At 37.8% G+C, this 17,493-nt stretch overlaps 1 protein-coding gene across 3 annotated transcripts in view; it reads left to right on the top strand.

Moving 5' to 3' along the window:
- LOC101741026 (moesin/ezrin/radixin homolog 1) overlaps positions 1–17,493 on the top strand; it is a 70,855-nt gene that overhangs the window by 29,958 nt on the left and 23,404 nt on the right. The window lies entirely within an intron of this gene.

The following is a 17,493-nucleotide window of genomic DNA, read 5'->3' on the forward strand; positions in this document are numbered from 1 at the left end:
CCTAACCCATGCATCAGCCCGCTGAGTTTCTCGCCGGATCTTCTCAGCGGGTCGCGATTCCGATCCGGTAGTAGATTCATTCTCGACGCAGCTACTCTTGAGTTGTTAGGTCTTCTTCGGAGACACTCGGGCAGCTGTTGGGGTATCCCAACCCTCCTGACTGAACATTTGCTCGCCCACCTGGTGAAACTGGAAAGACCTCCGGGCTACCAGTAATACTTCAATCATAAAAAATAAGCTTAGTCCGGAATTAGGAATGACACGATTTTGTCAACGTCATGGAATTAAACTCAATAATTAAGTGAAGTTTACTATCACCCTCGTGCGGGACATGGCTGTCGGAATATTTAAAAATGAATTTAATAAAAGCGGATATTCAACCTTGGAAATGTTTTAAATCAGAATTGTGAAGTATCCTTGGCTTATAAAAAATATATACATAGTCCACGTGCCTTGAACGTAAACAAATATTGCGAATGTTTAATAACACCATATCGTACGTTGAAGTGTCCACAGATTTGTTTGTAAACATCTACCTAATTATATCTTAGGCTAGAGTAATACATAAATATTTAAATGCACTGAACAAGTCGTAGCGCTCGTGGTCATAGTGTTGATAGTTGATCAGAATGTGTAAAATCAGAATGAGTCCACCAAAAAGAAAACCTAACAATTAAATCTTTGCAAAAGGCGTCATTTTGTTATCTTAATCATTTTTTATGACGAAAGAAATTGGGTGGGTGGGTGCTGGTATTGTCAGACGTCTTATAAGCCTATATATAAGCATATATGAAAACCGCGAAATCGTCTTATCTACGGAATAAAAAAAAATACTGGGTTGATACAGCCGTATAGCTTTACGGCATCATTGTCTCCGGAATAAATTTTATTTTAACTAGCAGATTTCGCGAATGTCTGTTTATAATCTAAGGGTCTAAGGTCGCCTGTCTAATCGACTATCTAATGAGTAAAAACTATTACCAGCGGATAAAATTTTTCGTTTATTTTAGCCAAAGCTATACGATGATAAAATACTTCTATTATAATATTATAAAGCTGAAGAGATTGTTTGTTTGAACGCGCTAATTTCAGAAACTACTGGTCCGATTTGAAAAATTCTTTCAGTGTTAGATAGCCTATTTATTGAAGAAGGCTATAGGCTATAACATCACGGTAAGACCAATACAAGTGGAGAACCAATAAAGAATGTTTCAAAATAGGGGTTTAAATAGCTCCTTAACATTCTATAATTCAAAAATATTTTCACTTTCTACGTAAATGAAGTGGGGCGTAAAATTTAGCGTTATACCAAAGTAACTATTCTACGCAGACGGAGTCGCGGGCAAAAGTTAGTACGATGACAAAATATGATTTAAGGGTTGGTTTAAATGTGAACATTTGTTTTTATTTATTACTCCGGGGGTGTACACGTTCGTTTTTCACTCTGTTACACTCTTACACTCATGCACTTGTAACAGTTATAAACATTAAAATCACGATAAACTTTCGCTTTGTACTAACACTATCGAGAACTCAATAATATTGTTTACACACATTTTCCGTATCAGCATTGCTATTCAAATTGAATTCACGTGGCTTATAAATTGTAAAATAGATTTTCCAATCATATTTTCCTCTGTTATACTTGTGTGTGATTGATTGAACTCGGTTGGATATTGTGTACCTTTGTCAGGCTATTTAACGTGAGCATTGGAACATGAATGGTGCTTCAAGCTATTTTGTGGGATTGAGTATTTACGTGAGATACGCGAGCAGAGAATATGTTCCCTACTTTTATCTTGTTAACATCAAACACAGATACAAATCGTTTCATTCGAGGCATCAACCGCGTGCAAAGTAGTGGGAGGCGAAAATAAAATTTTAATATTGTCGCATTCTGTCACTGTGATCGTGTCCAATTTATCACAAAACAGTACGACAGTACGCGAGCTAAGGTCGTCACTTTTCTACCGACGCTTCCTCATTGAACAACATTCGTATGCGTATTGATGTTTTCACTGTAAATATAACGAGGCGTTTTACGAACGACCTTGCTTTTTATCGAGCGTCTGGTTTTAAAGAGGGCGATTTTACATGGTTTTCTTTCATGTGTCTATAATGTGCATATAGCTGAATAAAATCGTTCACACAACAGACTAGCGTTAGGATTATCTCTTGTGTTAAAGGCCTCAATTATATACTTGTAGATACGACACGAAAAGAACTATTTTCGTTGAAACCCCAAACGTTGTAAGATCTCCCCATAGACACAGCCCACTGAGTTTCTCGCCGGATCTTCTCAGTGGATCGTGTTTCCGATCCGGTGGTAGATTCTACGAAGCACTGCTCTTGCTATGGTCAGTATTAGCATCACTCCGGTTTGAGCCCCGTGAGCTCACCTACTAGATAAGATTACGCTGAAAAAAAAATGAAAAAAAGTAAGATCTTTAACAACGATACTGAGTCCAGTAATAAAACCCTGCCCCAGTGCCTAGTTGCTTGCAATCCAGTAGAACAACTTAGCGATCGATACCGCTTGTCATGGCATGTCAATTGACTTGGATACAACCATGTTAGTTTTTTTTAAATTAAATTAAATTGAAACAGAAAAGGAAACTTCAATATCAACTGTGTATGTGGCGATAATAGAAAGCAGATTATTCTAGCCGTTATGCACTTGAGCTTTTGTCATAGTCTCAACGAGCGAAGGATACAAGAGCTGTTAGTTGTTATGCTAAAAAATATAGTTGATGACTCATAGAGTTGTCATATCATGTTTTAATGTCGAACTTGCGATAAAATTTGAAATATCGTTAGTAGCAGCTTTCTGACCGAGGTCCACTGTACAGTATCTGTCGTGAGTCAGACAATCGGAAGCCGTTATTTTATATTCTGGTGTAAATTTTAATAAATAATTTTTAATAAAGATATATATCGGTATTATATATAGAATTTTTTTTATTACCCTTGTATGCGGACGAGCAAACGGCCCACCTTATGATAAGTGATTACCGTCGCCCATGGACTTCAGCAATGCCAGGGGCAGAGCCAAGCTGCTGCCTACCGTTAAGTACTCTCCACAAGCCTCGTTTGAAGAAGGACATGTCATAGCCATATTATCAAAATTTGTTTTGTTTTTCAATGAACTTTTGTTCTATATAGATGGTAAAATCGAATTACAAATTCAGCGGAAGTACCAAAATATGGTATGTAAAAAACTATACGTAAATATAAATAAATCGGCTTATATACACGGTCAGTACAGTACAAACGAACTGTCAACGATCCAATACAAAACGTAAGCTGTGTCTATTTGGATAAAATATAAATGCCAAATAGTTTTTTTTGAACAATAAGATCCTTATGCCAATGGTAATCATCTTATAGCAAACGGATACATTAAAATATTCATTGCCCAAATCAAAACTGATCCTTACATATTCCATAGTCTGTTCAGTGATGGTTATTCCAGTTGTTGTTATGAATAGACCAATGATTACTCGACCGTCAGCAGCTTTATTTCAATTAGCGTCTCCGTTGATATCTTATATTATAACTAACGTGACCATTAATTTTTTTTGTCAAAGCGGGACATCTGCGGTATTATACCTATATAATGATAAAAAGTATTTAGTATTTTACAATTATTTTCTTATAGAAGATAGAATAACACAAAAGAATCAAAACACAAAATAAATCTCTTTTGTTAAATTAGCCGATTTAAACACTACTAGCTCTATGTTGAATTGAAAAATAAGTTTATCGTTTGGTTTGTTTGCAAACGCGGAACTATGTCGGCCTCACTGGAGACAGCGGGACTGTCCCGCGCAAATCGGGACGTATGGTCTCATTAATTATAACTATTAATTAATAGTATCGTGAGCATTGTCAGTTGCTCGTAAATAAAATGAATTTAATTAAATCCATTCACAAACGAATCGCGTGCGGCACGAAAATAATGTGAATAATTATTTTTTAAATACATTACGTGCTTTCTCGGCTGATGGTGATGTATTCTTTTGGTCAAGACCGATGAAACGTCCAGCTAAACTCTTCATTTTACTATTGTCGTATCATATCTTGGTGGCTAGGGAATGCTGCAAGTTAATACGTGTTTTACTGCTGGTAGGGCGTTTTGTCAGTCCGCACGGGTAGGCACCAACGCCCTGCCTATTTCTGCCGAGAAGCTTTAATGCGTTTCAGTTTGAAAGGCGGGGCAGCCGTTGTACGGTTACAACGGAGACCCTTAAAACTCTTTTCTTGAAGTAAGTGGCGGCATTTACGCTGTAGTTGTCTATGGGCTACGCTAACCAGTTAACACCAGGTGCACCGCAAGCTCGTCCACTCATCTAATCAATAAAGAAAAACCGATTTGTACAGCCTTCATACTATAATAGCTAATACTTAGATCTTATGTCTTAGATTAAGCAGTGGCATACACCATAGCGAATACTCGTAGTAGCCTGTCTATTGTCATTTGTCATCAGAATAGTTCAATCACTGCTGTAGTCGCAGCATACTTCATCACAATTTTAATGATTATTTTATTTTTTATATAATTAGGAGTGTTTTTCCCTGTGCGCCACGTGCTTGTGGCCAAGTTAGGTTGCAACGTCATACGAAGGGGTGATTTTTAGCAATTAATATGAAGATACGGGTGTTATGTCGTGCCCGCTTCCCTGTGCCGCGAATCCACTCTCTGCGAGTAGTCATCACTAGAGTATTCTTTTAATTCAATAACTTTTTTTTGAGATTTAATTAATTAATTATTTTTTTTATATCTTGTAATAAACAATTGTAACTTTGTGGTTGAGCTCTTCGTTCGCACCCGTCGTCAGGCGGTTATTCAAAATACCCGCAAAAAACTTCGTAACTAAAATTGGCGAAAAACGTTAAAACCGTTATCGGGGTCGCACGTTATCACATTTACAGGATGTATTAATGAATTAGTTTACAAATGTTTTATTTTTAAACGTCAATCATTAAAATGTTATCGTGTTACGGATTCAAAGTCACCTCACCTTCATGTCAAAGGTTTGTGCTCCGGTCAGTTTAGGGGTTAATATAATTATTTCATTTTTTTATTTTATTTATTTATTTATTACACTTCATGTAAAATTTACATTGGCGGACTTAATGCCTAAGGCATTCTCTACCAGTCAACCAAAGGTAGTGCAGAGTAAATAGTGATAGGTGCAATGAAATTTATATTAAGTTACGAATACATACAAAAAAGGTATATATAGATATATATACAAGATCACATATACATATACATACATACATACATATATACACATACATACATACATACATATATACACACATACATACATATTATAATAGTTATTTATTTTATTGTTTACCAAAAAGAATACCCTGCTCACCTCTGCCAAGAAACAGTTAAATGCAGTGATTTGAAGGGTGAGAAAGCCGTTATAAAATACAATTGCTGTTTAGACGTCATGTAACAAAGTGTAAACATCATGCACACTGGCCGATAATATCGCACAGTAAGCGAAAAACGACACTAATAAACTAAGCGTATAATCACGCAATATATTGCTTTGTAAACCTTTATAACCTTATCCCAGGAGCTAACCAAAGTTGTAGACTGTAAATCTGTAAAATTAAATTTCACGATTAAAATATTTAGAATTTACGCTTAAGTCGACTGCTATAAATATAAAGTTTTTGGCATTGTTATTAATAAAGATCTTGATTTTAGATACAGCCCTTATCTCGTTAACGTATGAAATAATTGTAAGATAGGTTCTCTTTAGTGATCATTATATTATTATTATGATATGATTGTAATGAAGACTTTCAATTCAATTTTTCATTCTCTTCTATTTTCTGTGATTTAATTAAACTTGACAAGTGTGTGTATTTCTGATAACAATACACTTTTGTGTTTACGTCTATTCAGTTTTATGATGAACAATGGAACTATGGTAATGAAACTTTAGAATGCCTTTTAAAATTTCTCGAGTTTTCGCGCAGTCATAAAACATCTGAACAACTTCTTCCTCGCCGAACCCTTCGCTTGCAACGAAGGGCTCTTCTACGTCTATGGGATAGACATAGACATCTACCGTAGTGGTTAGTTAAACCACCAGGTGGGCCATGAGCTCACCCACCCACCTAGGCAAAAAAAAACAAATCCTTTTTTATTCATAACAGAGGGTATTATAAGAGACCTGAATGGGTAGGAACCTTACCAGGAGGCAAGGTGGTAGGTATGTACAGTCCGTTCACCATCTAGTGCCATAGACATTAAATAACCTAAACACGAATTTGTCCCGTCCCTGAACTACTTCATCATTTAAAAACGCGGTTTCGTTATCCTCATTAAAAATGTTACGCTAGCTATTAATACAACCCATAGATTAGATAATAGACGATAAACCGGTAGAAGTCTAATTTAGTAATTGTAAGGCATTTAACGCGTTTTCATGTTAGCTGTATTAGCAGTCGTTATATGACATAATAATATGGTGATCGCTACAGGTGAAGTGAGGATGAACTAATATATTCTTGTATTTTGGAGGGTAGGTATAATATCTATCAAGAATCACTCATGACTGCTTTTCGGCAAGAATCGTTAGAATAGCAAGAGATTTTTCTAATGAAATACGTACTCAGCAAATGTTCACGATTGACTTCCACGGTGAAGGAATAACATCGTGTAATAAAAATCAAACCCGCGAAATTATAATTTGCGTAATTACTGGTGGTAGGACCTCTTGTGAGTCCGCGCGGATAAGTACCACCACCCTGCCCGTTTCTGCCGTGAAGCAGTAATGCGTTTCGGTTTGAAGGGTGGGTTACTATACTGCAGCCGTTGTAACTATACTGAGACCCTTAGAACTTATATCTCAAGGTGGGTGGCGCATTTACGTTGTAGATGTCTATGGGCTCCAGTAACCACCTAACACCAGGTGGGCTGTGTAAAAAAAAGACTAAAGTCCACATCGATTTGGAATAACCGTCACGTCACGGCATAATTCATTATGTAATTAGGAAAGTTAAAAAGAATCGACATTCGATTGGTTTGCACGGCATGTCGGTATTCCATAAGGGTTTTCGACGCGACCCGACCACGGATTATTGTACATGTCTTGTGCGCTTACGTGTGTGCGTATGACTTACGTAACGCTTCTACGTGTGAGTAGATATGAACACGACCTCGCTTCCACGATTGTCGTTGCATAGCGACATGTCGCGATTTCTGACTAAATACCTATGTAACATTATTACAACGCTAGTAAGTTAAGACTTGACGTATTTCACAAATATTCGTGCTGTGTAGTCTATGCATACGTATCAGTAACCCAGAATTTTAAGTCGATTTTGCTTCGTCGAAAATGTAAATAAATAGGACAGTAGAGATTTTTAAGGATATATTTATTTATTTATTTATTTATTTATTTATTTATTTATTACACTTCATGTAAAATTTACATTGGCGGACTTAATGCCTAAGGCATTCTCTACCAGTCAACCAAAGGTAGTGCAGAGTAAATAGTGGTAGGTGCAATGAAATTTATATTAGGTTACGAATACATACAAAAAAAAGTATATCTACATATTATATATACAAAATCACATATACATACATACATATATACACACATACATACATATAATAGTTTATACAGTATTAAAAAAGACAGCGTTGAAAACTTATTTATTATTCATTAAAGCAACGACTAATGAGGATTATTTTATTCAGTTTATTTATTTATATTTTTTGAGATCACATACATAGATAAAATAAATGTATCTTTATGTGTGTACCCTTACTAATATCCGTGAACGACGAAGACTTACCGTCGGGTGAGCTGTAGACTCGTCTGTCTAGCAATAAAAAATAGGCTCGCCGATATTACGTTTACCCTCTTAGTCATGTTATAGATAATCAGCAAGTATGTTATCTTATTAAAGAAATGTATTGCTCGAGTGACGCTGTTGTTGCGTTAATTTTGGGTGCCAACATCATTGTCATCATTAGTAATCATTTTAAATTAAGGGACATGTGGTATTATGACGTCATTCCTTCAAAGCACATGAGTACTTAACTGACTTCCATGTTCCTGGTAATGTAAATAATACTCAATTCGTAGAATTCTCTTAGTGTTGCTTTTCAAGTTAAATGAGTTTTGTGTACACGATTTCCTCGTGATGACAACACTTTAATATGGTGCCACTAAAATAGACTTGTGTTAATGTTAACTGGTCAATTAATAAGCACATTGAGATTGTTAAAGTTTTTTTTTAGTAATAAACTAGCTGATGTTACTCGCGGTCATTGTCGTACCGGGGGTGACGCCGCGGGGCGAAGCTAGTCTAAAAAAGTAACCCAAGTTACTCCTTATATCATCAGCCACCTATCAGTGAAAGTCCCGTCAAAATCGGTTCCGCCATTCCAGAGATTAGCAGGAACAAACAGACAGACAAAATAAATAAAAAATGTTATTCTGGTATATGTACTGTGTATACATTCTTACGCATTTAGTAAATAGTTATTTTATTATTACAAACAGAGACTCTATTTTTATTTATTTATTTGTATAAATGTGATATATTTCTTCAAATAAGATATTTCTAGGATAGAGATAAGATCTCCTGTTTACTACCGAATGGCTTCAAATTGATCCTGGAAATTGTAATATGAATGTCAGTTTAGTGTCTCTTTCTCATTATTACTGCATTTGAAATAAACACATTAAATGACAGATGATTCACCTATAAATTAGTAAGTGGTAGTCGTAAACGGAAATTGTGTTAATTAAAATAAATGGAAATTTCTCGAATAACGCGTCGACAGATACGGCAGGTATAGATAGTGGGTTCTAGATCTGCCTATAGAACGTAACTTTACAATAAAAGTAAGTCAACTTCTGAGTTCTATAAAATCATTAACAATTGACTCTTTTTTTGTAACGAAAACTCAACGGCTTTTAGCAATGTTACCTAAAATCAACGACATAAAAAAAATTAGAAAAAATAATATACATAGTTCTTTATGCATGAATGCAAAGGAATCTTCAACTTAATTCAAGGATGATCCGCTTCTAATTGTGACATCGGCTTAAAATTTGGCAAGAAGCTATATTTCTGACGATGACACGATAATGTAGCATTCTCGAGCCGATCTATTAGGTAAAGCTGAAATGATAGGATTGCATCTCTTGAACATTGAATTCCTAACTCATCTAGTTTGGAACTCTTAGAAATAGCTTTAACTATGGCCCTGAAATGTAAATTTACATCGGTTGAAGCTTGTTCTATTGGTGATGATTTGACAAAACTCTTCATTATCAGTATCGACTTATGTTCAAAACGCTTTTTGGTCTATTTTTATTTTTTTAATTTTTTTAAACTGCTTACACGTGTGGACGAGCCACAGCCCACCTGGTGTTAAGTGGTTACTGAAGCTCATAGACATCTACAACGTAAATGCGCCACACACCTTGAGATATAAGTTCTAAGGTCTCAGTATAGTCACAACGGCTGCCGCACCCTTCAAACCGAAACGCTTTACTGCTTCACGGCAGAAATAAGCGGGGTGGTGGTACCCACCCGCGCGGACTCACAAGAGGTCCTACCACCAGAGTAAATCGTTCAATCCTGGCTCGTTTTACCAATATTAGGAATTCGAAAACTAAACGCACAACGACACAGACGCTAGCTAATATTTCATAACGTAATGCTTACGTCACGCGGTCGTGCTAATTGAATTAAATGTTTAACGACTTCTGGCTACACGACACTAGCCCAGCGCTGTTAGCTTGTAACGTTAAAACACATGATGTTTCGTATTGTACATTGTTCATCGTGGAATGTGACCGATAACAGGTCAATAGCAACGCTGTGAAACTATATTTGTAAATATTTTTTTATTTTATTGCAACTGGTTTTAAGTTGTTACCGGAGCTATCATCTGGAGACATCTACAACGTAAATGCCGCCACCCACCTCGAGATATGAGTGCTAAGCTCTCAGTTTTTACAGTACAACGGCTGTCCCACCCTTCGAACCGAAATGCAATACTGCTTGACGGCAGAAATAGGCAGGGTGATGCTACCTACCCGCGCGGACTCTCAATACGTCCCACCACCAGTAAAAAAGTATGTTTCTATTTACATATATAGTAACTTACATACATATTTATAAGCTGTCCGGTACTAAGAGTTTGATCTCCGCCTCCTTGCGTCGTATTCCTCACTGCTGAGGGTCGTGACCACCCTTTTTTATCACCTTCGAGTTTGATCTAAAACCGTGAATGTCGCCAACGACCTTGACCAATGAAATCTGTACTTCGTAAGTTTTGAACACATTTCTGGATACAAATACACCGGTTGTTTTACCCATCGGTTCACGGACGCCATACATTGGTGCGCTCCGGTCGTTTTAATTAATATCTAGATCATTGTTTGTGTGTGTGCGTAAATGAAAGTAAAAGATACAACACGCAACGCGTGGACAGTAATGGTGATTTTCCAACAATCCAACGACAGACCGGACACACGATTTCACGACTTACATCCGTACCTAGTATTCTACTCGTTATCGGAGCCTACAGATAAAGCAACAAAGTCCTTACTACATCCTAAGTCAAAATCGATGTTTCAATTGGAATAGTATGTCATCCTAAGACGTGCAACAGGTGAAACATGAGATAAAGAAAGACTTGCCAAAACCAGTCAACGCGCACGGGTCTTGCCCAATCTTCATTCATATGATGAAATAACAAATTCCAGTTATTAACATTCTAAAGGTAAATACTAAGTTGCGACCGTGGTATTTTCTTTCTAAAACGGATTACGACATTGATTTGATTTTTGGATGAATTAACCGCACTATGAAATTTCTTCTTAGCTCATTGGAACGTGATTAAATGCAAAAATGTCAATCATCTTTTCCCAATACCTTGCTAATGGTTTTTCTTAAGTCTAAATAAGTTTATTCTCTAATTTTTAGCGTCCTTAAACTGTTGAATCGTTAATAGCCTTTACACTTATTGCTCGTATTAATCTTGTAACATTAAGAAAATTTATGCTAATAAATTTTTATAACATTACTCAGGCGATATGATCTCATGTCCAAAACGTCATAAGATTGAGTCATTGTTTGTCGGGTTCATTAATAGTTTTACCATCATGACACAGTACATATCGCAATCGATGTCCACAGTTGAATGTAGCCTTTTCCCAGTTTTGTTCGCTTAATGAAAAATGGCTTATGGATGTTATCTCCTAATCTAAAACGTGTCATAGTGCTGAAGGGACCTTCAGAACAGAAATATTCTAGTTGTCATATTTGATTTTTGGCATAATTGCATGACTAGAAACTAATACACCGCTGCACCGAGCGCTTTTCCCTTTTATTATGCTACGGGTTCACTATTGCTCCCCCGCAACCCCAAATACTCCAGTCCAACCGGCATACCCAATGTTGTTCACCGTCAAATCGAATCTAAGTCGTTGTGGCCTAAAAGATTAGACGTCCGGTGCATTCGTATATAGCGATGCACCGGTGTTCGAATCCCGCAGGCGGTTACCAATTTTTCTATTGAAATACGTACTCAACAAATGTTCACGATTGACTTCCACAGTGAAGGAATAACATCGTGTAATAAAAATCAAACCCGCAAAATTATAATTTTCGTAATCATTGGTGGTAGGACCTCTTGGAAGTTCGCACGGGTAGGTACCACCACCCCGCCTATTTCCGCCGTGAAGCAGTAATGCGTTTCGGTTCGAAGGGTGGGGTAGCCGTTGTAACTATACTGAGATCTTAGAACTTATATCTCGAGGTGGGTGGCGCATTTACGTAGTAGATGTCTATGGGCTCCAGTAACCACTTAACACCAGGTGGGCTGTGAGCTCGTCCATCCATCTAAGAATCTAAGCAATAAAAAAAATATTAAAAAAAGATATCTCTCTGTAAGGACTTCAGTTCATATATCAGTTCTATTTTAAGATAGTGAGGTTACAGTTCCCAAATGTGGTTTGTTTATAATAATTTAACATTTAGAACTACCATAATTCATCGCTCATATCTATCCCACGTGTGGATGAGATCATGATTGCACAAAAAAATCACCCCGCACTTTGAAATCAGTTCAATGACTGATGTATTACATGTGTGCTTATTATTATCATTTGTTTCCACAATATTTGTATTTTAACTAAATGAAAATTCTTTTTAATGATGCGCATGCGCAAAAATCGCTCACTTAAATACATACGTCGTTTGTTCATATATTTTCCGGGTATAATTTGCGATGCTTAAAAAGAAAGTCTTTGCGGCTCCATTTTCAACGTGTCCAAAATTCTCGACCAAAAAATTTAGCAAATGACGACCTTTCTCTGAACGGATGTTTCTGTTCAAGGACCGATGGTTTAAGTGTTTTTTATCATGTTGTTTATATTGTTTATAGTACGATTAGCTTCATAAATAATACTATAAACACATAATTGTTCAAACATCCTTCTTCTCAATCCTTCCTTATTCCTTACAATCTTCTAGAATCTTCATATTTTTACCGAATCAATAGCTAAAATAATAGATTCTGTCAAAAAGAGTATCGAGAATTTGTCTATGGTTCCAAATTCATTTTTTTGCTGCTGTTGTTAGATTGGCACACTATTTATTCCCTTTTTGGCGCCCAATTTGAATTACATTTGAAGATCCAACATTCACGAAACGCGTTGTTACTGATTATTCGTTGGCGCAAGTGTATCAGTTCTGGAGGAGCATACTTTGAAGGTGATAAATAAAATTTTAATGATACTCCATACTACCTGGAGCCACTACGTTTATCTACAGTGCGTTTCCAGAGATCTTTTTTGCCACGTACCATCCGGCTATGGAATGAGCTCCACGGTGTTTCCCGAGCGCTATGACATGTTCTTCTTCAAACGAGGCTTGTGGAGAGTATTAAGCGGTAGGCAGCGGCTTGGCTCCGCCCCTGGCATTGCTGAAGTTTATGGGCGACGGTAACCACTCACCATCAGGTGGGCCGTATGCTCGTCTGCCTATACGGCAATAAAAAAAAAAAAAAAAATTATTGTGTAATGATGATCTTTTTCCGGTGTTTTCTTGCCGAAGTAAAATAATGAATATTTTTGGTTTCCATGCGCAGTAAGTAGTAGTAAATCGTTAAAAAAGTTTGAATCTCTATACAAAACTTCGTTATGCGCTTTCCCTTGCCTCATTAAAGGCTATTAAAACAACAATTTTAAATAGTTTTCGCTTGTTACAAACAAAATTATGGTCATCATGGGTTTTTGAATGTACTTTTCCCAAACGAAACTGTCTTGTACAACAAGATTATGTGTTATTAAAGTAAATCGTCTATTGTGTGAGGTGTGTCGCACTTCACACTTGTGGAATGGCGGTTTCAATGGAAAGAGCGTAGGAGGTTTCGAAACCTATGGGCACGGCACGTATGGGTTCTGCGTATACAGTAGAACCAGATTAGATCATAGACTTATCTGTAAGTTTGTTTATGCAGACTGTAATTATTCAACCGGTGTAGATTTTCAGACAGATAGTAAAATACTATTATAAAAAACGCGAAATACGCTCGCGTGTTTTTTATTGTTATTGTATGCCCAACTGTCAGTACTCACCGTCGGTTATGGACATCAGCAATATCAAGGGCAAGGCCAAGGCGATGCCAAACTGTATATTATATACAAATAATTGTGAAAAAAAAAATGTTTGGTCTTAATATTGTAATGTATTTAACCGCCTCTCTGAGCGTAGCTGAAATAGCCCCTTACGCTAACAGCGGTTATGTAGCGAAAAAAAAAACTTAAAATGTTGTCCTAAATTTTGTAAATGTTGAGAGCGAGGCAGCTGCTCAAAGCTCGCGCATTATATTATAGAAGTGTTAATTAAGAAAATGAAACAAAAATCTACACATAAAAGACTTGTAAAAATAATTAGTTTATAAATTGGACCCAACCGCTAACATCTGTTTCGCGTTTATTGAGTGAATCATGTGTAACGCTATTTCGCCGAATATTACTTGGTTTATTAGCTTATTAACTTGATGAACGATAGAATCCGCTCTTAAATATGATTCACCAATCATTTATTATAAGTTCAAATGGCAAATTTATAAAGAATCAACTTATTTCTCTAGGAATAAGTGGCATTGTGATGTTGGCAATAAAATTAATTTCCTTTCTGAAAATCGATCCACTAAGTTAATTCAAAATGTCGAAGAAGTTCGTTTCCAAGCTTACTAGACTATTTAACAATAGCCAATGTAATAATATCGTAATAATAAGTACAGTAAATCATATTATGTGTACGCGATATCATCAATTTAAAACTATGATTTCAAAACAAACATTCATCTCTGTTGTTCACATGTCGTTTTTCTTGCACTCGCGACACGCGATCTCGCTAACGCTCTAGGAATGTGCGTTTTTGTCATCAGCTAATGATGTGAAAGAAAGAACCGTCCTGACTCCAAGCCTTCCTTTTGTGTTAATATTTAACGTAAGATAATCAAGAACCAGACGGCAGAAATCTAAAACCCGTCATATTGAATTTGTAGAAATGATACGACCCCCAAAAACGTGAACATTGATCAGTTTGTCTATATGATGGCTTCAGAAGCAATGTCCAAACTGACGCACATACTCACAAATCTATGTAAATGTGAAGATTTTAATATTCCTTTGGATTTGATTAATGTCGATGAAATTATGTGTGCCAATCATTGTTTTTAATATTGGGTTATTTATAATTGTACACGACCCGGTCTGTATGGCTGTTTCCGAGTCGTGTAATAATGTTTTCTGCTGTCTGTTTGTGCGCTGGTAGAAGACGGCTGTTTCTTTCGATGGGTATCGGCTTCTGTAGCGAGGTTTCACAGGTAATTGTCTGGTTCACTGGTAGCTGATTCACTGGTGGTAACTGTACTATCGGAGAACTGCTGGTAACTGTTTCTGTCTTGCTGATGTTTCTGTGTCGGAGAGCTGCTGAGAACTGTTTCTGTCGAAGATCCACTGAGAACTGTTTCTGTCTTGATGATCGGCTGAGAACTGTTTCTGTCTTGATGATCGGCTGAGAACTGTTTCTGTCTTGATGATCGGCTGAGAACTGTTTCTGTCTTGATGATCGGCTGAGAACTGTTTGTTTCTTGATGTTTCTATGTCGGAGATTCGCTGAGAACTGTTTTTGCCTATAAATGGCCATCCTTTTATATTTATTTCAGTACCCCATCTCGCGACGCGCTATCGACGCGCCACTTTGGAGGGTCCCTTGATCTGTATGTTACCGTAGTGAAAGCGCTCCACAAATCGTTCCTATTGGTCTATTTACATTCTCTGATCTGATACACTAACATATTGACTATAAAATAACTTAAGATTATACATTTATTACGTAATCACTTATTAACGGTTAAATTAAATCTATTTGTTTCTTAAACTATAAAAAACCCCATTTCGTCCTGCACATTACTCCCGCCGTGCGAGTCAGTCGCATTCTTCTCGGTGCAGGATGGTATTCTTCGATGGGCAGGATCAGTAGTTTTCGTTCTGGTCTCCGTAGAACTCCACCCTTGGTTCTGAAGTCTACGATGCGCCCCACGTTGTCGGGACCTGGATATGTCGCTATCACTTTTCCCTCGCATGCGTGTATTTCGTGGCAGGCATTTCCACTTTTCACGGCGACGCTTCGGCCATGAAGCTCCCGCCGGTGCTGCAGCTGCTATATTTACTTCATCCATCGGTTCTGTAGTTTCTGACGCCGATTCCGTCGGCCAGGAGTCCTCTCGTTGGCGTAGGAATTCTGTCCCTCTGAACCATCTATGTTCATTTTGGTACGACATTGGGACGTCTCGAGTCACGTCGTCGGCTGTATTGTGCTTCGTGGGTAACCATCGTCTCCCGTTTACTGTTGAACTGTCTTCTGTAGCTGTCAGGCGTTGGGCGACGTATGGTTTGTACGAGTGTGATCCCGTTCTTGTCCATCTTAACACTATCTTACTATCGGTCCAGAAGGTCTTCGAGGTCGGCTTTCTTTCGTGTTTTCGACGAAAGTCTGTAGTTATGTGCACTGCATCTTTTAAACCTTTAAAACTGTCTAAGTAGTCGTCTTCGTAGTGTTTATTCTGTATTGCGGCTGCCACCTCCGGGTGCGTGGCTTCATAATTCTGGGCGTTCAAGCTCTTTACAGATATCGCTGTGGAAAGAGAGCTTGACGCACCGAAGATCAACGAGGTCATTCTGTTTTCTTCTGGAGGCTTGTCATCTCGCTGATCTTTGCACCAGAGATAATGGAGCGCGTCTCTGTCTTCAGGTCTCAATATCACTTGTATGAACATCTCTTTGATGTCTGCTGTTACTGCTATATTATGCTGTCTAAATCGCATTATCACTCCTGGTAGTGATTGGAGTAGGTCCGGTCCCTTAAGCAGCATATCATTTAAAGCTACCCTTCTTGTTCTGGCGGCGGCATCGTGGACGACTCGGAGTTTTTCCGGCTTCAGGGGGTTCACGGCGAAGTGAGGTAGATACCACGTTCTGTTCTCTGTTTTTGTTTTTGGAGCGGGCTCGGCGTAGCCTTTCGCGACGAGTGCTTCCATCTGTTCTGTATATTTCTGTTTCAGTTCCGGATTACGATCGAGTTTGTTTTCTATATTTACCAGTCGCTTTAACGAGTTATTGTAGTTGTCTGGTAGACTGACATTATCTGTTTTCCAGAGCAGAGCAGTTTCGTATCTTCCATCTGTTGTGTGGACTGTATTGCTGTTGAGGATGCGAAGCGCCTGTTCCTCTGGGTCTGTTTTTGGTCTTCTTGGTGTGATGCATAGCGCATCCATAGCGAAATACTGTTTTACCAGATTTTCTATTTTATCATCTTCCTGGGTTTCGCTAGCATGATTTATGTAGTTTATATGGTGGCCTAGGGTACGAGTGCGACCTCCATGCAATACCCAGCCTAGAGGTGTCAGTGACGCTATTGGCTGATTCCTGTTGCCTCGTCTAACTTTCGAAGCTAGTAGCATGTGCCAGTTGTCTTGGCCAATCAGGATTCCAGGTTTCGCGTTCTCGTACGTGATGATGTCACTGATGTCTCGTAGGTGTGAATACTCATCTATCTGTTCCTTTGGTATTTTTTGTGCTGTTACTTGTAGATCGTTAACTGTTCTCGCTTGTATTATTTCTTTTCGACTGTTGAGGCCTCTGAGCGTGAGGTTGACTCTTCTTGACCTTGTTTCCGTTGATTTTATGTTGTTAATCGCCTGTATGTGTAACGGATCGATTGGTCCTGTTATTCCAGTCTTCTTGCAGATGATTTCGTCTATCAGTGTTACCGTTGATCCATCGTCGAGCAGCGCGTATGTATCAACCGTGCCTATCGGTCCTTGTACTTGGACTGGGATTATTTTCAAATAGGACTGTTTCTGTTTTCCGGTCCAAGCGGAATTAATGTTCTCTGTTGTTTCCTTGTTACTCT

Source organism: Bombyx mori, chromosome 9 (genome assembly GCF_030269925.1).
Source record: "Bombyx mori chromosome 9, ASM3026992v2".
In the NCBI taxonomy this organism is placed as follows: Eukaryota; Metazoa; Arthropoda; class Insecta; order Lepidoptera; family Bombycidae; genus Bombyx; species Bombyx mori.